General features: G+C 35.9%; 1 protein-coding gene across 9 annotated transcripts in view; it reads right to left on the minus strand.

The window, feature by feature from the left end:
- C1GalTA (Glycoprotein-N-acetylgalactosamine 3-beta-galactosyltransferase 1) overlaps window positions 1-24431 on the minus strand; it is a 126599-nt gene that overhangs the window by 23045 nt on the left and 79123 nt on the right. The gene's annotated exons all lie outside the window — the stretch shown is intronic.

Below are 24431 nucleotides of genomic sequence, written 5' to 3' on the forward strand. Positions count from 1 at the left end.
AACTACATTCAAATAATTGTAACGTTATTATTGTTCATGTTATAGAGCTTTTTGGATTTGTTCACGTTTTAGAGTAGTCAATGCACAAAAATGTCTGTTCACGTTTTGGGGTGTTCACGCTTTAGAGCGTTCACGTTATCGAGCGTGCGCTGTATATTTCATAAAAGTAATAGTGTCATCCTTAAAGAAAAAATTTACATAATTGTCTACAAACGTACAATCGCGTGGAATATGGATAGCGTAGGCGGAGTACGTTTTGAATGCAAACCGAAACATTTGGTACGATGAATAATGCCGCGTTGCAACCGAGAGAAAAGACGTTGCCTACAGATCTACGTTAAAATCGAACGCAACAAGAAGAGTGTATGAGCACTGCCGCTAGTTGAAAACTGAACCGAGACCACTTTACAGCAAGAAAAATCAGAAGCAGCAAGGCGTGAGTGCGGGGAGCTTGAGCTACTAGCTCTATGAATGTATGTTAGATTATGAAGGACCACTTCTCTGCCCTTCTAAATGGACAGAGCCCACAATCGATGGTGACGGAATTATTGTCCCCAAATCCGAATTTGACGAAGTCAAATTAGCAATAACCAGATTGAAAAACAACAAAGCCGCGGTCGCGAATGGATTGTCCGCGGAGCTATTCAAATACGGCGACGAAGAGTCGGTAGAGCTCATGTATCAGCTTCATTGTAAAATATGGTAGCACGAGTTTATGCTTGACATTAAGAATCTAAGTGTTCTTTTTCCAGTTAAAGAGAAGAGTGATCCTACAAACTGCGCCAACTATCGCGGAATCAGCTTTCTTAGTAGCGCACATCAGGTCCTGTCAAGTATATTTTGCGATAGGTTGAAGCCATCCATGAATCGATTGATTGGAACTTATCAATGCGGCTTCAGACCTGTCTACCATCGACCCGATTTTCACAATGCGCCAAGTGTTGGAAAAATCCGCGGAAAAAGAAGTGACACACATTACCTCTTCGTCGATTTTGAAGCCGTGTTCGACTGCACTAGAAGGAGCTGTCCATACGCGCTTTGTCGGAATTGGGTTTCCCCGCAAAATGTCGTCGAGCAACATCTTCAGCTTATTAATTAAAAGAACCTCTCCGAGCCGTTGGAAAGTAAGGGGGTTTCAGACATGGTAGCCGCCTATCGTGTGATTTCTTTAATGTGATGCTGGAGAAGATAATACAAGCTGTATAATTTAACCGCTCTGGATGAAGTACCTACTGGCATCAAGCAAAGAGTCAGCGCATTTGCTCCTTGTCAACCACGCCACTGTTGGCAGCTACCATTTCAAAAGACTTTAATTATTTGAGAGCCAGCATTATCCCAAACAGCAACACAGCCTTAAAATCCAGCGACGAATCAATATTGCGAATAATGCTACTTTGCATAAGGTAGGAAATCGAAAAGCAAAGTCGTCTCTCGACAAGTCATTTACCCTACCCGTCCTGCTTGATTAATTATGAGCTGTACGAGCTGTACGCAGACATCAGCATAGTTCAGTGAATTAAAGCACAGGAACTACGCTGGCTGAGCCATGTTATGCTAATAAAGGATGATACTCGGACTAAGAAAGTAACTTTATCGGAGCCCACAGAGAAAGAGGACCTCTCTCCTGAAGAGGGACCAGGTGGAAGCGATTTAAATTCCCCTGGTGCTTCCAACTGGCACCAGTTAGGATATCGAAGAAGCGTTGAAACGGCTAAGCGCCAATAAAGTAAGTAAGTAAGTGCATGTTGCCATTAACCTCTTTAATAATGTTCTGTATTATTTTAGATAAATTGTTATTTGGCGCAAAGGGGTGGAAATGGTAGAAGATGTGCCGATGAGTTTACATTTAATGAATGCAGCCGTGCCAATCTTTTTGGGAGAAATAGAAGGGAACAGGAGTAGCAAACCATCACTCAAGCGAAACGAAAAGGTATTTTACAAAGAAATACATTGCCGTAAGCCGCCTACACTCGGAGTGTTTGCCCAGTCACTCCCGAGGAGTGAGCCCGATTAGAAACACTTTTTTCGAAATGTTTGATGTTTCTTTGTCCGGGAATCGAACCAAGGATCTTCGGTGTGGTGGCGAGCCGACTCGCGAAAAAAAGCAAAAAATTATTTCGGAAAACTTGCCAAAAATAGTGCGATTAATAGTCGATACACATTTTGACTCTTTCGAAAAGGTCACAGTCTGGAGGATCTCAGAGAACTTGCGGAAAACATTCCAAAATTTAAGGTATTAAATATTAGTCGATTCAGTTTGCGTTCCCAAAACGGCAATTGGATTTTAAAAAAATCAAGCATACCAAATATAGTAAATTTGTAAATCTTTCACATTTACACAGGGTCAAAAGGTTCGGATATCCTTGAACCATCGTTTCATGCCCCCGGTATGATTTAAAGCCAGTTTCTTCTGTAATCTGATATTCTTGCTCTGACTACCCATTTTATATACTAAGAATGATAAACGATTGCAATCTCCACGCCTTCTAAAGCGTTCCCGGAATGACTCACTACTTTAAACGGCATCCAGGTATAGCACTTAAGCCGATTTTATTATCCGTTAGTAAACAAATCACCGTAATTGAAATACGATCGATCACTGATACATATGCCAAAATATATTTCAGGGAGGCCTCCTAATGGAATTCGCGCCTTTAGTGTAAAAACTTTTGATATGTTTTTTCCGCTTTTCCGAAATCACATCTACACCACGTCGTTTCTATAAACATTTTGTTATAAGCTTATTATAAGAGCTTAATATATGTAGATAAGTTAACGGTAGTAGTTACTCAAATTTGATTTCTTTTGGCGTGTGTTTTTACGGTGCTTTTAAGTTCGTTGCCGAAATATTGTTTTAAGCATTTTTCTTAGGATAAAATTTGAAAAGAAATTAATTTAGTAAAATTCTTAAATTTGTTGTTGAATACCAGGTGTTTAAGTAGTAGCTGGCATACATTAAATAAAATAATTAAAAAAAAGTAAGTTAAACGGTTTTATTGAAAACAATACTTACACTAAGTAATAATAATACTAAAGCTACAAAATAATTAGGTAAGTCCTGGGTACTAGTCCTCACACTCCTAATCAATCTAGGGGGTTGATCATACAATTAAATAAAAGCCGTTTAATTTTGAATTTTTTTACAGCTGAGCAGAGCTCACAGAGTATATTAACTTTGTTCGCATAACGGTAATCCGTAACGGCATAAACTAATCGAGGTAGATATAGACTTCTATATATCAAAATGATCTGGGTGAAAAAAGAAATTCATTTGGCCATTTCCGTCCGTCTGTACGTCCGTCTGTAAACACGATAACTTGAGTAAATTTTGAGGTATCTTGATGAAATTTGGTACATAGGTTCCTGGGCGCTCATCTCGGATCGCTATTTAAAATGAACGAAATCTGACTACAACCACGCCCACTTTTTCGATATCGAATATGTCTAAAAACCGAAAAAGTGCGATAATTCATTACCAAAGACGGGTAAAGCGATGAAACTTGGTAGGTGCGTTGAACTTATGACGCAAAATAGAAAATTAGTAAATTTTTAGACAATGAGCGTGGCACCGCCCCCTTTTAAAAGAAGGTAATTTAAAAGTTTTGCAAGCTGTAATTTCGCAGTCGTTGAAGATATCATGATGAAATTTGGCAGGCACGTGCGCATATGTGCTCTAAATAAAAATTAGCAAAATCGGAAGACGAACACGCCCACTTTTAAAACAAAAATTTTTTAAAGTCAAATTTTAACAAAAAATTTAAAATCTTTACAGTATAAAAGTAAATTATGCCAACATTCAACTCCAGTAATGATATGGTGCAACCAAGTAAAAAATAAAACAAAATTTCAAAATGGGCGTGGCTCCTCCCTTTTTCATTTAATTCATCCAGAATACTTTTAAGGCCATAAGTCGAACTAAAATTTACCAATCCTTGTGAAATTTGGTGTGTGCATAGATTCTATGACGATAATTGTTTCCTGTGAAAATAGGCGAAATCGGTTGAAGCCACGCCCAGTTTTTATACACAGTCGACCGTCTGTCCTTCCGCTCGGCCGTTAACACGATAACTTCAGCAAAAATCTATATATCTTAACTAAACTTAGTTCACGTACTTATCTGAACTCACTTTATCTTGGTATAAAATATGGCCGAAATCCGACTATGACCACGCCTACTTTTGCGATATCGAAAATTACGAAAAATGAAAAAAATGCCATAATTATGTACCAAATATGAAAAAAGAGATGAAACATGGTAATTGGATTGGTTTATTGACGCAAAATATAACTTTAGAAAAAACTTTGTAAAATGGGTGTGACACCTGCCATATTAAGTAGAAGAAAATGAAAAAGTTCTGCAGGGCGAAATCAAAAGCTGCCTTTTAAATAATCATTAGCACCTTTCATTTGTAACCCATGTCGTATAACACACATTCTAGAGTCACCCCTGGTCCACCTTAATGGCGATATCCTGAAATTGCGTCCATATAAAACTATGGCGCACTCCCTTTTAAAATACTCTTTAATAACTTCCATTTGAAACCAATGTCATACAAACACATTCCAGGGTTACCCTAGGTTCATTTTGCTAAATGGTTATTTTCCCTTATTTTGTCTCCAAAGCTCTCAGCTGAGTATGTAATGTTCAGTTACACCCGAACTTAGCCTTCCTTACTTGTTTTATTATTTTTTGTTTTCAAGTTTTTAGTCTTTATTTTATTTCCTATTATTTCTCATTTTACTTAGTTCATTTAGTGGCTCATTGTAACAAGGATTATTTCCTGACAATTTGTTACCATCTAAGTCTTCAATACATAATCCTTCCAAAGACTTTACACGACTCGGCGCCACGTATGCTTGTCCCTCCTCGAACTCCATAATATTTTGATGTCACTTACCGGACTGTATGTAATATTTGTTCCAAATATGAGCCAAATCGGACCAGAAATACGATTTTTTGAAGTATTTCGATCCATGCGCCACCTATCGGAGTTTTTTTAATCTTATTATTGCATTGTCATCGGGCTCTGAACTATATTCCAAGTTTCAAGCTTGTAGCTTATCGGGAAGTTACTTAAATTTCAAGTTAATTCAATTGTGTAAAATATTAGCATTGCCGCTCAAAATTTTTAGACTCAGCGTGCTTTTCACACAGAGTATATTAACTTTGATTCGATAACGGTTGGTTGTACAACTATAAAGGAATCGAGATAGATATAGACTTCCATATATCAAAATCATCAGTGTTGAAAAAATATTTGATTGAGCCATGTCCGTCCGTCGACGATAACTTGAGTAAATATGGAGATATCTTCATCAAATTTGGTACACGAGCTCACCTGGACCCAGAATAGATTGGTATTGAAAATGAAATCGAAATCGGATGATAACCACGCCCACTTTTTATATATATAACATTTTGGAAAACACAAAAAACCTGCGTATTTAGTAAATAATACAGCTAGAAAGTTGAAATTTGACGTGTGGACTGATATTAAGACTCTTCATACAAATTTTAAGAAAATTTTTAAATGAGCGTGGTACAGCCCACTTGTGATAAAATCAATTTTAGAAATATTATTAATCATAAATCAAAAATGGTTAAACCTATCGTAACAAAATTCAGCACAGAGGTTGCCTTTACTATAAGGAATTCTGTGAAGAAAGATTAACGCAATTGGTTAAGGACCACGCCCACACAAAAGATTTGTTAGCGTGTTAACTTCTAGACTTCTAGCAAAAGGCGTGTATTCTTGGTTACAAGTTAAACGGAAGTGGTAAAACTTTATTCATAGTAATGTTGGCTGTGTTTACATGTGACATCTGACAAAAAATAGGTACATGTTGAGAAAGCGTATTTTACACATTCAATATTTAAGTTTTCTTTCAACACCTTCCCTAAATTAAATATTACATTTCATTCAAGCGCAATTCAAGTTTTAAACAATATATAATAAGTACGTTTTACCATACATCGAAATCAATTTAGGCAACGTTGTACAATCTAAAAAATATATAAAGGATTTTGCTTATGCTAAGATGAAAAATTACATTAATCCAAATTCATTTGAAAATTGTTTTAGTTTTGGAGCAAACAATGCTTTTGTAAATATATCGGCTAGCATTTTGTCCGTTCCAATGTATTGTAGAGTTATTTGCCCATCTTTAAGTTTTTCATGGATAAACTTTGATTTGATATCGACATGTTTTGTCCTGCTTGAATACGAGTTGTTTTCAGCTATGTGTATAGCGCTTTTGTTGTCGCAAAACAAGGTCATTGTTTTAGAAGCTCTGTGCACTAACTCCATTTCCAAACGCTTAAGCCAGATTGACTCTTGAACCGCAGCCACCATTGACATTAATTCAGCCTCAGTGGTTGACAAAGCTATCGTACGCTGCCTTTTGGTAGCCCAAGAAATTGCTGCATTCTGAAATATAAAAACATACCCAGTTGTTGAGCGGTGGTTACTTACGTCATTTGCCCAGTCGGCGTCGCAAAAACCAATTATGTTATCCGAACTCCTTTTGTATACTAAGCCCTTGTTGAGAGTTCCTTTGAGGTAGCGTAGTACCCTCTTTACTGCAGTCCAGTGAGCCTTCCCTGGATTTGTACTGTATCGACTAAGCAAGTTAACGGCGTAGCATATATCAGGTCGGGTGACTTGAGCTGCAAACAGCAGACATCCAATGGCTTGCATGTATGGCACACTAGCCATCTCCTTTTTGTCGTCGACATTAGTTGGCCACATCTCCTCGGATAGCTTTTGGTTGACGTCGAGGGGTGTGCTTACCGGATTACACTCGTCCATGCCGAAGCGTCGAATTACATCGGCAATATAGCGGGACTGGTCGATCTTCATTACTCCTTCTTTCACATTTTGAGTAATACGGATACCCATGAAGGTTTTAGAAAGCGTATCTCTAAGTTTGTTAAGCAGTTCTGTATCGTTAGCGAAGAGGATGGCATCATCCACGTAGACTGCAACAAACAGCATTTTGTTGTCAGAAATGAGAAAGTACACGCATTGGTCGCCATTACTGCGCTGCAAACCGAAATTTACTAGAGTTGAATTCAGCTTTATGTTCCAAACGCGACTGGACTGCTTCAGACCATATAGCGATTTTTGCAGCTTGCACACACGACCTGAACCATCATCAAAGCCAGTCGGCTGAGTCATGAATATCTCTTTCTCAAGATCGCCATTCAAAAAGGCAGTTACAGCATACATCTGATAGACAGTCAGACCATATTTGACTGCTAAGGCGAGTAAAAACCTAATCGAGGTATATCGCGCAACTGGCGCGAAAGTCTCGTCGTAATCAACGCCCTGCTTTTGGTTGAAACCTTTAACCACAAGCCTGGCTTTATGGCGCACAGGGTTTCCATCGTCATTTACTTTTGTCTTAAATACCCATTTTGATGGGATAGCTTTCTTACCAACAGGTAGCTCGGACAACTTCCAGGTGCCGTTGATCTTATGTGATTCCATTTCCTCACGCATTGCTGCTTGCCAAAGATCACGCTCTTGGCTTGCCATCGCTTCCTCCAGAGTGTTTGGATCTGATGTTACATACCCAGTAGCGCAGAAGTTAAAAATTTGGTCGTGGTACATTCTCTAATCGCTCGGAACGCCGGATTTGTTCATAGTCCTCAGCGGTAATATCAGTTGATAAAAATTCAACAGTGGAGCCGCCATCATTTTGTGATTGGTTGCTGTCGTCCATAGTTGCTCGGCTATCGTATTCTGTTGGCAATTCTTCTACATTTCCCATCCCTGAATTGGCAATCGGAGTTGTTTCAGGAAGCCATAAATTAACAATATTTGAGTTTCCAACTGCAGTATGTGGACTATTATTAGTGTAATTTTCAAGAAAGACCACATCACAACTGATTATAATTTTTTTGTTACAGGGTCGTACAGCCGGTATGCCTTTGACTCAGTACTGTAGCCACCCAAAATACATTATCGTGATTTAGCTTGTAACTTACTGCGCTTTTCTTTGGCTATGTGAGCCATTGCCTTACAGCCAAAAATCTTGACGTGCTTCAAGTTTGGTCTCTGACCGGACCACAATTCTACTGGACTAGCATCGTTGCCCCTGCACGGCGTACGGTTCAACAGATACGCTGCAGTTACGGCAGCCTCAGCCCAGAATCTGTCTTCCAAATTTGCATCGAGGAGCATGCATCTGACTCTTTCAGTGATAGTTCGATTGAGCCTTTCGGCAACGCCATTCTGTTCCGGTGTGTAGGGTGTTCTTTTTTGGTGGACAATGCCATTTTCTGTAAGGAATTTACTAAATTTTTCGTTAACATACTCAAGCCCGTTGTCTGTCCGAAGGACTTTTATAGTTTTCGAGCATTGATTTTCAGCTAAACTTTTGAACTTAACAAATTCTCTGAAAGCTTCGGCTTTCGACTTAATTGGGGTAGCAAACACTTTCCTGGAATAGTCATCTACAAACGTTAACAAATAGCGCGCACCAGAGAATGAAGACACGTTTAGTGGTCCCATTACGTTCCTGTGTATTAGCTCTAACAGCTGTGTAGCACGCCTCCCTTTTTCGTTGTGCGATGTTCGCGTCTGTTTGCCTTTTATGCAGACCACACATTTGCTGCCTTCACCCGACGAAATTTTGATACCATCAGAAGCATTTTGGATAGCTGTGACACTTTCGCGGCAAACATGTCCCAATCGCCTATGCCAAAGGTCGTAGTTTTTCACGGTCACTGCTATATTATTGCTTGGTGCGCAGTTCAGACGGTACAAACCATTTGTTTTGTTTGAACTTGCAATCAACTGTTTATTTTGGTCGAATATTTCACATCCATTACCTTTAAACCTAACCTCTTTCCCGTTGTCTGTCAACTGGCTCACTGATAAAAAATTTGCACACAGGCTAGGAACATATTCAGCATTATTTATGGTTGCCTTCGTATTCTGATTTTTAACAGGTAAAGAAATCTGCACATCGCCTGTGCATTCAACAGCAATTTTGCTATTATTCGCTACAACAACACTCTAGTTTTTTACACTTTTCTGATTTGTCATCAATTCTTTACTTTTTACCATATGTTGAGAACATCCGGAGTCTACTACCAGTCTTCATTATTGCGAATATTCGCATAAAGCGATGAAGCAAATAAAACTTAACTTTTTTGAGTGTTTTGTTTTGATCTTTCGTCCCTTGCTGTTTTCTTACGGCAGTTTCGGCTTATGTGTCCTAATTGTTTACACGAATGACAGCGAATTTTTGCAAATGTTTTCGATTTGGTGTACAAGGCATTTTCAACACCTTGCTTTGCATCAAATTTAGCATCTTGCAGAAGCAAATTTTTCACAGCGTCTACAGTCACCGTTTTCTTTGAGTTTTCAACGGCAAGTACTAGTGCTTGAAACTCATTAGGCAGGCCAGCTAGCATAAGTGATGCAGTTAGCTCGTCATCGATTTTCAGACCTGCGTTTCTAACCTTAAAAGCAGTCATAATCATTGAATTTACATACTCTTGCATAGATTCACAATCCGACAGCTTGAGTTGTACCAACTGTTTTAAGAGTGCAACCTTTCGCGTCAAACCTTTGTCTTCATAGGCTTCCATGAGTGCATCCCACGCGTCTTTTGCTGTATGTTTATCGGCAAAATGTCCAAAATTATTTGGTTCGACCAACATCGTGATTTCAGCCAATGCTTTTTCATTAGCATCACGATCGGCGTCTGTTGCACTCCCAGGCAAACCTTTTTCGACCATTTTCCAGTGGCCCTTGATCACCAAATATGATTTCGCCTGGCTTTTCCAGACGTCAAAGTTCTCACGACCTCGAAGTCGCTCTACGGACACAGAAAATACGTTCGACATCATTTTTTTCTCGAATTAAAATAACGCGCCAGAACTTTTTCAACCGAATAAATCGAAGGATGGCTTAGAATCAACTTGCGTAGCAAAGGCCCATAGCCTGTTAGCGTGGTAACTGCTCTGGCAGAGACTTCTAGCAAAAGGCGTGTATTCTTGGTTACAAGTTAACCGGAAGTGGTAAAACTTTATTCATAGTAATGTTGGCTGTGTTTACATGTGACATCTGACAAAAAATAGGTACATGTTGAGAAAGCGTATTTTACACGTTCAATATTTAAGTTTTCTTTCAACAAGATTTTTAAAAGGGTCGTGGACGAATAAAATAAGCTATATCTTAGCGGAAAAGAGCTTTATATCAATGGTATTTCATTTCCGAAGTGGATTTATAACAAAAAATAGGAAAAACTTCAAACCATAAAAAATGGTTGGGTGACTAAGCAGTTTTCTATGTTTCGGGAGCCATAACTCGAAGAAAAAGTAACGGATCATAACAAAATATTTTCTCTATTTTTGTTGTTATATCGGCCTACTGATTTTAAGATCGCGGGTTCGAATCGAGTTCAAGGCCTAACAATAATTTTTTATCATTATTATTGTTATGATAAATTTTTTCTTAATTGAAAATTTTTTTTTTTTTTTTTTTTTTTTAAATTAGAATAGAAGAAAGAAGAAATTTTAGGCAACTGCCAAAGCTCGTTGTATAGATCCATTTCGGGAACTGCTAAATTCCTTCATCGGCAACGTTTAGGCGCCGCTGCTATAACCATTCAGCCACCACAGCGATTTTTTCTTAATTGAAAATATGAAAAACATGAAGACAAACAAAAAACTTTATCATAACAATAATAATGATAAAAAATTATTGTTAGGCCTTGAGCTCGATTCGAACCCCCGATCTTAAAATCAGTAGGCCGATATAACAACAAAAATTGTTAATACATCCCAGAGCACGGGGATAAAAGTGTCAATAAAATATGACACTATGGCAGCATTGCCAACAAACAAGTCCAATTTTCACAGCTATTCTGCAACAGATGTCGCAGTGGTGTGAATATCAATTGGCACGAACCAGAATAGAAGTAGGATTAATGAAGACAAACAAAAAACCGCTGTGGTGGCTGAATGGTTATAGCAGCGGCGCCTAAACGTTGCCGATGAAGGAATTTAGCAGTTCCCGAAATGGATCTATACAACGAGCTTTGGCAGTTGTCTAAAATGTTTTCTTTCTTCTATTCTAATTTAAAAAAAAAAAAATTTTTTCAATTAAGAAAAAATTTATCATAACAATAATAATGATAAAAAATTATTGTTAGGCCTTGAGCTCGATTCGAACCCGCGATCTTAAAATATTTTCTCTATAGCAGGAAATATTTCTAGAAAAAAAGGACGAGATCGGTTAAAGACCACGCCCACTTTTATAAAAAAGATTTATAAAAGGATCGTAGACGAAAATTACAAGCTATATCTTAGCGAAAAAGAGCTTTGTATCAATAGAATTTTACTTTCTAAATTGAAATATAACATTAAATTGGAAAACACTAAAATTTGTATAAATGGGCGTGGCACCGCCCCTTTTATGACTAAGCAATTTACTATGTTTCGGGAGCCATAACTCGAAGAAAAAATAACGGATCATAACAAAATATATTCTCTATAGCAGGAAATATTTCTAGAAAAAATGGACGAGATCGGTTAAAGACCACGCCCACTTTTATATAAAAGATTTATAAAAGGGTCGTAGACGAAAATTACAAGCTATATCTTAGCGAAAAAGAGCTTTGTATCAATAGAATTTTACTTTCTAAATTGAATTATAACATTAAATTGGAAAACACTAAAATTTTTGAAAATGGGTAGGGCGCCGCCCCTTTTATGACTAAGCAATTTTCTATGTTTAGGGAGCCATAACTCGAAGAAAAAATAACGGATCATAACAAAATATATTCTCTATAGCAGGAAATATTTCTAGAAAAAATGGACGAGATCGGTTAAAGACCACGCCCACTTTTATAAAAAAGATTTATAAAAGGATCGTAGACGAAAATTACAAGCTATATCTTAGCGAAAAAGAGCTTTGTATCAATAGAATTTTACTTTCTAAATTGAAATATAACATTAAATTGGAAAACACTAAAATTTGTATAAATGGGCGTGGCACCGCCCCTTTTATGACTAAGCAATTTACTATGTTTCGGGAGCCATAACTCGAAGAAAAAATAACGGATCATAACAAAATATATTCTCTATAGCAGGAAATATTTCTAGAAAAAATGGACGAGATCGGTTAAAGACCACGCCCACTTTTATATAAAAGATTTATAAAAGGGTCGTAGACGAAAATTACAAGCTATATCTTAGCGAAAAAGAGCTTTGTATCAATAGAATTTTACTTTCTAAATTGAATTATAACATTAAATTGGAAAACACTAAAATTTTTGAAAATGGGTAGGGCGCCGCCCCTTTTATGACTAAGCAATTTTCTATGTTTAGGGAGCCATAACTCGAAGAAAAATTAGCATATCTTAATGAAATTGTGTACACATATTTTCCTTATAGCAGAAAATATTTCTAGTAAAAATGGACGGGATCGGTTAAAGACCACGGCAACTTAGATATAAAACAAGTTTAACAAGTAAGGAAGGTTAAGTTCGGGTGTAACCGAACATTACATACTCAGTTGAGAGCTATGGAGACAAAATAAGGGAAAATCACCATGTAGGAAAATGAACCTAGGGCCCTGGAATGTGTTTGTATGACATATGTATCAAATGAAAGGTATTAAAGAGTATTTTATGAGGGAGTGGGCCATAGTTCTATAGGTGGACGCCTTTTCGAGATATCGGCATACAGGTGGACCACGGGTGACTCTAGAATGTGTTTGTACAATATGGGTATCAAACGAAAGGTGTTAAAGAGTATTTTAAAAGGGAGTGGGCCCTAGTTCTTTAGGTGGACGCCTTTTCGAGATATCGCCATAAAGGTGGACCATGGGTGACTCTAGAATGTGCTTGTACAATATGGGTATCAAACGAAAGGTGTTAAAGAGTATTTTAAAAGGGAGTGGGCCCTAGTTCTTTAGGTGGACGCCTTTTCGAGATATCGCCATAAATGTGGACCAGGGGTGACTCTAGAATATGTTTGTACGATATGGGTATCAAATTAAAGGTATTAATGAGGATTTTAAAAGGGAGTGGTGGTAGTTGTATATGTGAAGGCGTTTTCCAGATATCGACCAAAATGTGGACCAGGGTGACCCATAACATCATCTGTTGGATACCACTAATTTATTTATATATATAATACCACGAACAGTATTCCTGCCAATATTTCAAGGGTTTTTTATTTCGCCCTGCAGAACTTTTTCATTTCATTCTACTTAATATGGTAGGTGTCACACCCATTTTACTAAGTTTTTTTCTAAAGTTATATTTTGCGTCAATAAACCAATCCAAATACCATGTTTCATCCCATTTTTCGTATTTGGTATAGAATTATGGCATTTTTTTCATTTTTCGTAATTTTCGATATCGAAAAAGTGGGCGTGGTCATAGTCGTATTTCGGCCATTTTTTATACCAATACAAAGTGAGTTCAGATAAGTACGTGAACTGAGTTCAGTAAAGATATATTGATTTTTGCTCAAGTTATCGTGTTAACGGCCGAGCGGAAGGACAGACGGTCGACTGTGTATAAAAACTGGGCGTGGCTTCAACCGATTTTGCCCTTTTTCACAGAAATAAGTTATTGTCCCAGAATCTAAGCACCTAGCAAATTTCACAAGAATTGGTGAATTTTTGTTCGACTTATGGCATTAAAACGATCCTAGACAAATTAAATGAAAAAGGGCGGAGCCACGCCCATTTTGAAATTTTCTTTTATTTTTGCATTTTGTTGCACCATATAATTACTGGAGTTTAATGTTGACATAATTTACTTATATACTGTAAATATATTAAATTTTTTGTTAAAATTTGACTTTAAAAAATTTTTTTTTTAAAAGTGGGCGTGGTCGTTCTCCGATTTTGCTAATTTTTATTAAGCATACATATAGTAATAGGAGTAACGTTCCTGCCAAATTTCATCATGATAGCTTCAACGACTGCCAAATTACAGCTTGCAAAATTTTCAAATTACCTTCTTTTAAAAGTGGGCGGTGCCACGCCCATTGTCCAAAATTTTACTAGTTATCAGTTCAACTCAACTACCAAGTTTCATCGCCTTATCCGTCTTTGGTAATGAATTATCGCACTTTTTCGGTTTTTCAAAATTTTCGATATCGAAAAAGTGGGCGTGGTTATAGTCCGATATTGTTCATTTTAAATAGCGATCTGAGATGAGTGCTCAGGAACCTACGTACCAAATTTCATCAAGATACCTCAAAATTTACTCAAGTTTTCGTGTTAACGGACAGACGTCATGGGTCAATTAAATTTTTTTTCGATCCAGGTGATTTTGATATATGGAAGTCTATATCTATCTCGATTCCTTTATACCTGTACAACCAACCGATATCCAATCAAAGTTAATATACTCTGTGAGCTCTGCTCAACTGAGTATAAAAAGGGTCATACACTAGAATAATAAGCTATATCTTAGCAAAAAATAGCTTTAAATCAATGATATTTCACTTATCAAGTTTTATTGTAAGAGGAAATGGGGAGTCATTTTTTTTTAAACGGGCGGTGCCACGTGTTATGTAGAAAAGTAATTTATCTGAAATGAAATGTGCAATTGAAGCTCACGATGAATATATAATGTTCGGTTGCACCCGAACTTAGACACCTTTACTTGTTTATTTTGTAGTGCAAATCACAAAATATGTACAAAATTGTGTACATATATACACTAAATTGTTCAAAAGGCTAAAAAGTTTCAATATATCAATTCTTAAAACATTTCTTCAATTGTTATATCATCACAATACTCAAGAGCAATTAAACTTAACTCTCAAAATCCAGCACAAAAACTTCACTGAGCACTGGTTGATATTTATTTCAATTGTTATTGTCATTAAACTGGCATTCAAATACTCTCCACCAATTTTTTTTTACGATACGTGAATTATTACCGGAGTTACAGGGCCAGAATCGTAGTGAATTTTTAAAATTTTGAATCGATGTTGCTGGCGACCAAAATCTTAGTTTAAATACAATATTTGAACGAGTTCGCTTCATTAATATCTGATCTAGGTCGAGACAAAAAAAATTCAGCAACTGCTCGAGTCTTAATTCAGAAAAGGTTGAGACCACGAAGAAGTACTTCAGGCTGGACCTGTGGAGAATTTCATGATGTTCAACTTCGAACTGAGCGCGAAACTCGAGCAAGATATGGGAAGTGAGATATTTGCGAAGTACTAAAATTTGGCGACACTGAGTCTCGAAAATTTCAAGACGCGCACAAGTGACTTATCATGACTTTCAATGCCATGAACATAATGTAAAAATAAGTAAGGACGGGACTGTTATGCCGAAGACTTCATACCTTTCATGAATGGGGCTGAACAATAATCTTATCCCATTCGTAATATCCAAATAATCGGTTGTACAAGATATAAAATATATAAAGAACAGATGTACATACCTAAGCGATTTTTAAGATAAATATAAAATAAATAAAAATAAAATTAAAAATTGTATCGCTTCCTTTATATAAATGGACAAAAATCAGCGAAAAATGCCTCCTTATATAAAGACATATTCTTGCTAAACTTTGATTTTTAAATTTTGACATAGAAATTGCAAAAATATTTATGAGAAGTAAAAGTATAAAAGTGGAGCGCACATTACTTGGATTGGAAAGTTGGTAGGAAAGGAGATATTATTAGTCAATCAATTGCGCTCCATCTTTATATGTTTACTTCTCATAAATATTTTTGCAATTTCTATATAAAAATTTAAAAATCAAAGTTTAGCAAGAATATGTCTATATATAAGGAGATATTTTTCGCTGATTTTGTCCACTTATATAAAGGATGTGCTTAAATTTTTTTTATTTTATTTTTAGTTTCTCCTTTTCTTACATTTTCTCGGTATCTTAGCCTGTCTGTTAAGTTTTACGCTTGTAGCTCAATGAGAACTTACATAAAAATCAATCCCAAAATTCCCTCCGTTCCGTTTGATTTTTTTAAATATCTCAGTCCGTGCGCCCCTAGCGAAACTTTTTTATTGTGTCATCGGCTGTCATCGACCTCTGAATTAAGCTCTAAATTTTCAGCCTCTAGAAGTTAAGTGACTTCAGTTTCAAATTTCCAAATTATTATATAATTTTTTCGATCCGTGCGCCACTAAGGGAATATTTTTCTCTTTTTGTTCCTTTGTCACGGTGTCTTAACCTCTTTTACTTAAAAAACGATCTCAAAACACAAAATTTCCAAATTCTTATCTAAATATTTCGATCCCTGCGCCACCTAACGGAATTTTGTCTCCTTTTCTTAAATATTCCCGGCGTCTTATCCTATCTGTGAAGTTTTACAGTTGTAGCTCAATGAGAACTTACATAAAAATCAATCCCAAATTCCCTCCGTTTCGTACGATTTTTCTAAATATATCATCCCGTGCACCACCTGGCGAATCTTTTTGTATCGTGTCATCGAGTTCTGAATTAAGTTTGAAATTTCAAGTCTCTAGCTCATCGAGAAGTTACTTAAAAGCTGGTTTGAAAATTTTCAAATTCTTATCTATTTATTTCGATCCGTGCGCCACCTAACGGATTGTTTTCCTTTTGTTGCATTGTCACGGTGTTCTAACCTATGTGTAAAATTTCACGTTTGTAGATCAATGAGAAGTTAATTAAATATCGATTGCAAGATTTGTATGAAAAGCGTAGGTACTTTGTGTGAAGATGCAAAGTTTCACGTTTTTATGGTCTGCATGTAAAAACTATGACTTATTTCAACAATATATGACGTAAGCGTAAGTATTTGATGCGTGCCCGTTGAACGAAATATTGACAATCTATTGATAATCGCTAGGAAATTAGCGACATTCCATCAACTTAGCAGCACTTTAGCAATACTACTGTTATTATTTGGCCGCTCAAACACACCCATATTAGTTGTGCATTAAATTTAAAATATACAACTCAAAAGCTGAACTACCAGCGCTACCGCCATCAGCTCAGTGTCATCATTGCCAGTAGCGCCAATAACACCAAACTCGTGCCTGGCACACAAAAGTCGTTTCACTCAATAGCGCAAGTGAAATGTACTACGCACTCACTACTAAGTAACGTCAAATATTCGATTGGAGTCATTTCGACAATGAGCTACCATTGAGCTGGCACCGCCATTGGCGCTGGCGCCATGCAATTTACATCACTAAAATTGCACGAATGTCCAGGCTCATGACTTTGTTAATCCAGATGGTGAAAACGAAGACTCAAAGGAATGCAACCTTGCAAACAACAGCCGTCATTTTCAAAGTGTAAAAATTCTGTGATACAACGAACGCAAACGCCGTTAGGCTGTTATCGGTAAGTGTTGCGTACTTTTCTGCGCACTTGATTTTGTTTTACAGATTTTTGGCGATAGAATTTTAGCTAAGCGAAAGTAGAATTTTATTTTAAAACAGATTTAACCCACAGATGAGAGATCTGCAATAAGTAGTTGTAAACTGAACGCGGCATAGGCAAAGTTAAGTTATTTAACACTGTTTGACATAATTTTATATGTGCTCTCTGTCAAAAATGCTTCAACTAACTTAGTCACATTTTATTTCGATTATGAATATGCCCCAATATATTCGGATTATGATATAATAAAATTAAAGAAAAAAATAAAATTAAAGAAAAAAAACTTTTTTAAAAATAAGCTTTTATTATTGGTTAATAAAATTAACTAAAAAGTAAGTTGATGCATTAAAAGAAATGGATAGAATGAGAAACGTTACAAATAACTAAGAAAAGATTACGTAACTAATTTAAACAAAATTTTACCCTACTAAAAATTTAAAAAAATTCATATTTAAATTAAATTTAAGAAAAAGGCTTTTCTAAGAACAAGATTCTATTACTTGTTAATAAAACGAACTAAAAAGTAAAAAATGAAATTAAAGAAAAAAAACTTTTTTAAAAATAAGCTTTTATTATTGGTTAATAAAATTAGCTAAAAAGTAAACAATAAATTGACTCTAAAGAAATTTAACACTTTATAAGTTCATTGTAAGCTTTAACGATAATTAAGCTTTTTCGTCTGCGACAAAAGAATTCTATATTGTACATAATTATATATTTTTAACATTAAAACTTTACACCTAAATTATTAAACCTTACAGTTTATATCACAGTCCTAATTGTTCTAATAAAAGCGTGTTACATTGCGATAGCAAGAAAAGGAGATCCTAAATGTTCTTAATTATACCATCAAAATTCAACACGTTTTTTATTAGAACAATTAGAACTGTGATATAAACTGTAAGGTTTAATAATTTAGGTGTAAAGTTTTAATGTTAAAAATATATAATTATGTACAATATAGAATTCTTTTTCGCAGACGAAAAAGCCTAATTATCGTTAAAGCTTACAATGAACTTATAAAGTGTTATATTTCTTTAGAGTCAATTTATTGTTTACTTTTTAGTTAATTTTATTAACCAATAATAAAAGCTTAATTTAAAAAAAGCTTTTTTTCTTTAATTTTATTAACACTCTTTTATTAATTGAACCTGTATGTAAGTTTGTACATATGTAACTCTCCTTATAAAATTCTCGTGGCCCAATTTTCGTTACCATACTCCTCCGAAACAGCTGGATCGATTCTCATGAAATTTTGTATACCTATTGGATATGACAATCGGCTAAAGTCTTTTTTATTATTATTGCCTATGGTGTCGAGACCCATATTAGGGACCCCGGAATTTTTTTATGTAATTGTACAAAATGGATATCAAATAAAGATGCTGATGACATAAAAGTAAACTATTTGGTTTATTTAAAGCCGTTTAACAGATATAATCAAAACTACGGATAAGAGGTACCCTGAAATTAATGTTTATCTTCTTCCTATATATAAAAATGACATAAAATTTGTATGCCCTTCTAACTTAAGAGCCGCAACGAGGGGAGTGCAGCCAGTTGCATTATCACGTATTATCAACCAGAGAATGAAATAGACATCGCTTCGAGCTCCTAGGCCTCTAGAGCCTGAAAAATTATCAACTGGGGGCAATTTTACATATGTAGATATTTAAAATTTTTTTTAACGAACGAATAACTATCAAACGCATATAAAAGCGTATCAATCATTATCAAACGATTAGCGTTTTAAAAAATTAAAAATTTTTAGTTGGGGGGGCTAACTTCACATAGATATTTTAAAAAATTTCGTTTTTCTAACAAACGAATAACTATCAAACGAATATCGAAGTGTATCAATCATTATCAAACGACTATCAAACGATTAGCGTTTTAAAACATTAAAAATTTTTAGTTGGGGGTGCTAACTTCACATAGATATTTTAAAAAATTTCGTTTTTCTAACAAACGAATAACTATCAAACGAATATCGAAGTGTATCAATCATTATCAAACGACTATCAAACGATTAGCGTTTTAAAAAATTAAAAATTTTTAGTTGGGGGGGGGGGAGGCTAACTTCACATAAATATTTTTAAAAATTTCGTTTTTCTAACAAACGAATAACTATCAAACGAATATCGAAGTGTATCAATCATTATCAAACGATTAGCGTTTTAAAAAATTAAAAATTTTTAGTTGGGGGGGCTAACTTCACATAGATATTTTAAAAAATTTCGTTTTTCTAACAAACGAATAACTATCAAACGAATATCGAAGTGTATCAATCTTTATCAAACGACTATCAAACGATTAGCGTTTTAAAAAATTAAAAATTTTTAGTTGGGGGGGGGGGGGGGCTAACTTCACATAGGTATTTTAAAAAAATTCGTTTTTCTGACAAACGAATAACTATCAAACGAATATCGAAGTTTATCAATCATTATCAAACGACTATCAAACGATTAGCGTTTTAAAAAATTAAAAATTTTTAGTTGGGGGGCTAACTTCACATAGATATTTTAAAAAATTTCGTTTTTCTAACAAACGAATAACTATCAAACGAATATTGAAGTGTATCAATCATAATCAAACGACTATCAAACGATTAGCGTTTTAAAAAATTTAAAATTTTTAGTTGGGGGGGCTAACTTCACATAGATATTTTAAAAAATTTCGTTTTTCTAACAAACGAATAACTATCAAACGAATATCGAAGTGTATCAATCATTATCAAACGACTATCAAACGATTAGCGTTTTAAAAAAATTTAAAATTTTTAGTTGGGGGTGCTAACTTCACATAGATATTTTAAAAAATTTCGTTTTTCTAACAAACGAATAACTATCAAACGAATATCGAAGTGTATCAATCATTATCAAACGACTATCAAACGATTAGCGTTTTAAAAAATTAAAAGATTTTAGTTGGGGGGGCTAACTTCACATAGATATTTTAAAAAATTTCGTTTTTCTAACAAACGAATAACTATCAAACGAATATCGAAGTGTATCAATCATTATCAAACGACTATCAAACGATTAGCGGTTCAAAAAATTAAAAATTTTTAGTTGGGGGGGCTAACTTCACATATGTAGATATTAAAAATTTTTTTTTTCTAACAAACGAATAACTATCAAACGAAAATATAAACGTATAAATCATTATCAAACGACTATCAAACGATTAGCATTTTAAAAAATTAAAAATTTTTAGTTGGGGGGGGGGGGCTAACTACACACCGCTCTCGATCTCTACCTCTTACTCGCTCTTGCTCATCTCCTCCAGCTTTGCGTTTACGGCCACCCACATTGTAGGAACTATTAGGACCAAGGTCGCATTGACGTGTAATGTGACCGGACTTCCCGCATTTGAAGCATTTGATAACTTTTTCACTCACCTTTTGCGATCCTTTCAGCGCCTCCAATATTGCGTCTACCCACTCTGGCCTTTCTACTTCCACACGGCGTGCTTTGAATGTGGGCTTACTCAAAAGTGACGCTGTTTCCTGAGTCAGCGCATGGGATACCGTTTCTGCGAATGTGGGTTTTGGGTTTGCATATGTCGCTCGCTTCGTTTCTACGTCCCGTATGCCGTTTATTAAACTCTGGATTTTTACCCTCTCGGTGTACTCCACGGGTGCGTCCGCATTTGCCAAATGAGCCAACTTTTCAACATCCGAAGCAAACTCTTGCAAAGTCTCATTAGCATTTTGGTAACGGTTTTGCAATTCTATTTGATACATCTGTTTCCTGTGTTCGCTTCCGTACCTTCGTTCTACAGCAGCCATCAATGCGTCATAACTGTTCCGTTCGTACTCTGGAATAGTCTGTAAGATTTCCGCGGCAGGCCCTTTCAGTGCCACGAATAGAGCTGCAACTTTATCTTCAGCATTCCAGTGGTTCACTGCTGCGGTATTCTCAAACTGTTGCTGAAAGACCTGAAAAGGAACAGAACCATCAAAGGATGGTGTTTTTACCTTTGGATTACCCGCTGAAATAGCTGGGCGATTTAATTGTAATTCCTGGATCCTATCTTTCAAAGCATCCATCTCTGCCTCTATTTTATCCTGTCGACCCCTGAAGCCTTCATGAAACTGGGTTAGTTTTTCTTCCATATGCGCTTCCAGTTTCGATGATATACGGACTTCCTGCTCTTCTAGTTGTGTCGAGATCTGAGATGATATCTGTGCTGAAATTTGTGCCGACATTTCGGAAATACGCGTTTCCTATGCTTCAATCTTAGATGTTATGCGTGTTTCTTGCGATTCCAGTTGAGATGACATTTGTGACGACATTTATGAAATGCGTGCCTCCTGTGCTTCCATCTTGGATGTTAAACGTTTCTCCTGCGATTCCAGCTGAGATGCCACTGTCGATGTTTGAGCAGTTATTGCAGCCAATATCATGTTCAAGTCTGTGCTCGTAACTGTCTGCGATGTTTCGTTTTTCTCTTCAATTTTTGTTGTTGTTTCGTCCCCATCAGGATAAAAGACAAACTCGTCGACATCAATTCCTTGCGACTCCATTACCTCTCGTAGCCGTGCTTGAAGTTCGATCTTATTGCCAGTTGTATTTAATCCACGGTTCTCCAACTCCTTTTTCAGTTGCTGGATTTTCAATTCACTGAAATTTGCCATGTCCTTGTTGTCTTCTGGAATTTATTCAACAATTCCTCTTCTGACACCAATTGTAACGAATTTACTTGCAAATCCTCTTATTTGCAACCCTCTGCTAAGTTCAAATCACTAAACTGTTGAATAAATAACTCCTATATTTAATAACGCAAAATGGCCTTTATTAAAGTACTTCACAATAACACTCAAACTTTGCAACGAATAGCTTGCTTAGTAACCAAACTGATTGATAGCTCAAATGAAACTCCTCTTCGCCTCTACTGTCGCGCCTTTTATACTTTTTGATTTCTCATTGCATACTTCCAGGCTTTTCTATTCCAGAACTTACTAGTTAGTTTCAGTTACAAAATCGCCAGCCACAACTACGTTTATAACTTCTCATTTGAGTAATACTTGCACAAATTATTGCCCTCTCTTGTGACAACTCAGATAAGATATATGCATGCGTTTGTGCATTGGTTCTCCGCTGCTCGTATACGTACATATGTGTAGACGCAATTATTGATTCGTTTATGTAGATACATAATGATTGAATTATTGATGTGAATTCACGTCACTGCTTAGCATCGATCTGGAGATGGCAGCACACCTTAGTTTTGCTAATATTCGTAACACTGCTCTCCACCTAAGTCTGATCGTCCCGATCTAAACGCTGCTAGCATCGCCAAATGTACCACTCTTGAAGAGTCCATCAGAGTTTTAACTGAAGAAAAAACCCTAATCAGCCCTTCATTATCATTATCGGCAAGGATATAAAGAATGTGAATGAGATATTTATCTATTTCGACGGTATAAAATTTACTTTTAAAAGTGTAGTAAGAGCTACTGACATATGTTTTAAAATATTTCATGTTTTTAATTTCGAATACCCAAAATCATGCGAAACATTTTGGACCTTCATAGAAATGTGTTATTTTGAAATGCCTGTAAAGTCAAATTTTCCGAAAGTAAACATTTTATGTAATGCAATTATGGGTGATGGTGGTGTGATGGTAGCGTGCTCCGCCTATCACACCGTATGCCCTGGGTTCAACTCCCGGGCAAAGCAACATCAAAATTTTAGAAATAAGATTTTTCAATTAGAAGAAAATTTTTCTAAGCGGGGTCGCCCCTCGGCAGTGTCTGGCAAGCGCTCCGATTGTATTTCTGCCATGAAAAGCTCTCAGTGAAAACTCATCTGCCTTGCAGATGCCGTTCGGAGTCGGAATAAAACATGTAGGTCCCGTCCGGCCAATTTGTAGGGAAAAATCAAGAGGAGCACGACGCAAATTGGAAGAGAAGCTCGGCCTTAGATCTCTTCGGAGGTTATCGCGCCTTACATTTATTTATTTTTTTTAATTAAAATTAATAAATAATGTAATAAAAATAAATACACATACAAATAATAACATAGTCGAAAACGCAGTTTTTTTATTTATATTCTACAAAAAATATTAATAATAATTAATAAAAAATTAATTGAATTCAATATATACAAATACAAATAATAACATAGTTGAAAACGCAGCCTTTTTATTTATATTCTACAAAAAATATTAATAATAATTAATAAAAAATTTATTGAATTCAATAAAATATTAATAGGCGTATCGAACTTTTTATTAAAAATTTATTAAATTTAATAACAGAAATGAATTAAATTCAATAAAATATTAATAGGTGTAGCGAACTTTTTATTAAACATTTATTAAATTTAATAAAAAAAATTATTAAATTCAATAAAATATTAATAGGTGTAGCGAACTTTTTATTGAATAAATTGTACGTCCTGCCAATAAATACGTAATAGAATTCAAAAAATAAATTTAATAAATAGTTTTATTAAATTTAATCATCGATGTGTATTGTGACAATTAAATAAGTTATTAGCCCATTTTTAATAAAATTTTAATGCTGATGCTCGGCATTGCTACCGACTCTACTACGGAGATTGTAGTTATGAGTAGAATCGGCCGTATTAGCTGGTGGCGCCACGAGGCCCGAGTAGCAGCGGGTACTTGCTGTGGCTTACTGAGCAGCGGGGCAGCTAGAAGGTAGTGGGGGCGCTAAGGCGCATACTACGTGACGCCCTTGGGCGTAAACAGCAAGGAGCCACAAAAGATTTCTAAAAGTTACGAGGACTTCGGGTTTTGGGGTATAGAACAGAACTTCCTGTCCGCTGCAACCATCCCTTGCAGGTAACACACTGACAAGACCGTCCTAAAAGATTATTTTCCGGTAAACGCAGCAAAACCATTTCTCTAGACCGGGGCAGGTACAGGTCTCGGATTGGGTTCGATACCCTCCCGAAGCAGGAGAACATTGCGCAGTCCCGCTGCAAGGATCTGCTGGGAGGAAGACAATTTGTGGAAGGTACGCAACAAATTAAATGGGGTTACATTGAAATTACAGCCCTTGGTCGGGAAAATCTTGAGTCGCTCCAGTTCATAGA

This window comes from Eurosta solidaginis, chromosome 2 (assembly GCF_040869045.1).
Source record: "Eurosta solidaginis isolate ZX-2024a chromosome 2, ASM4086904v1, whole genome shotgun sequence".
Lineage (NCBI taxonomy): Eukaryota > Metazoa > Arthropoda > Insecta > Diptera > Tephritidae > Eurosta > Eurosta solidaginis.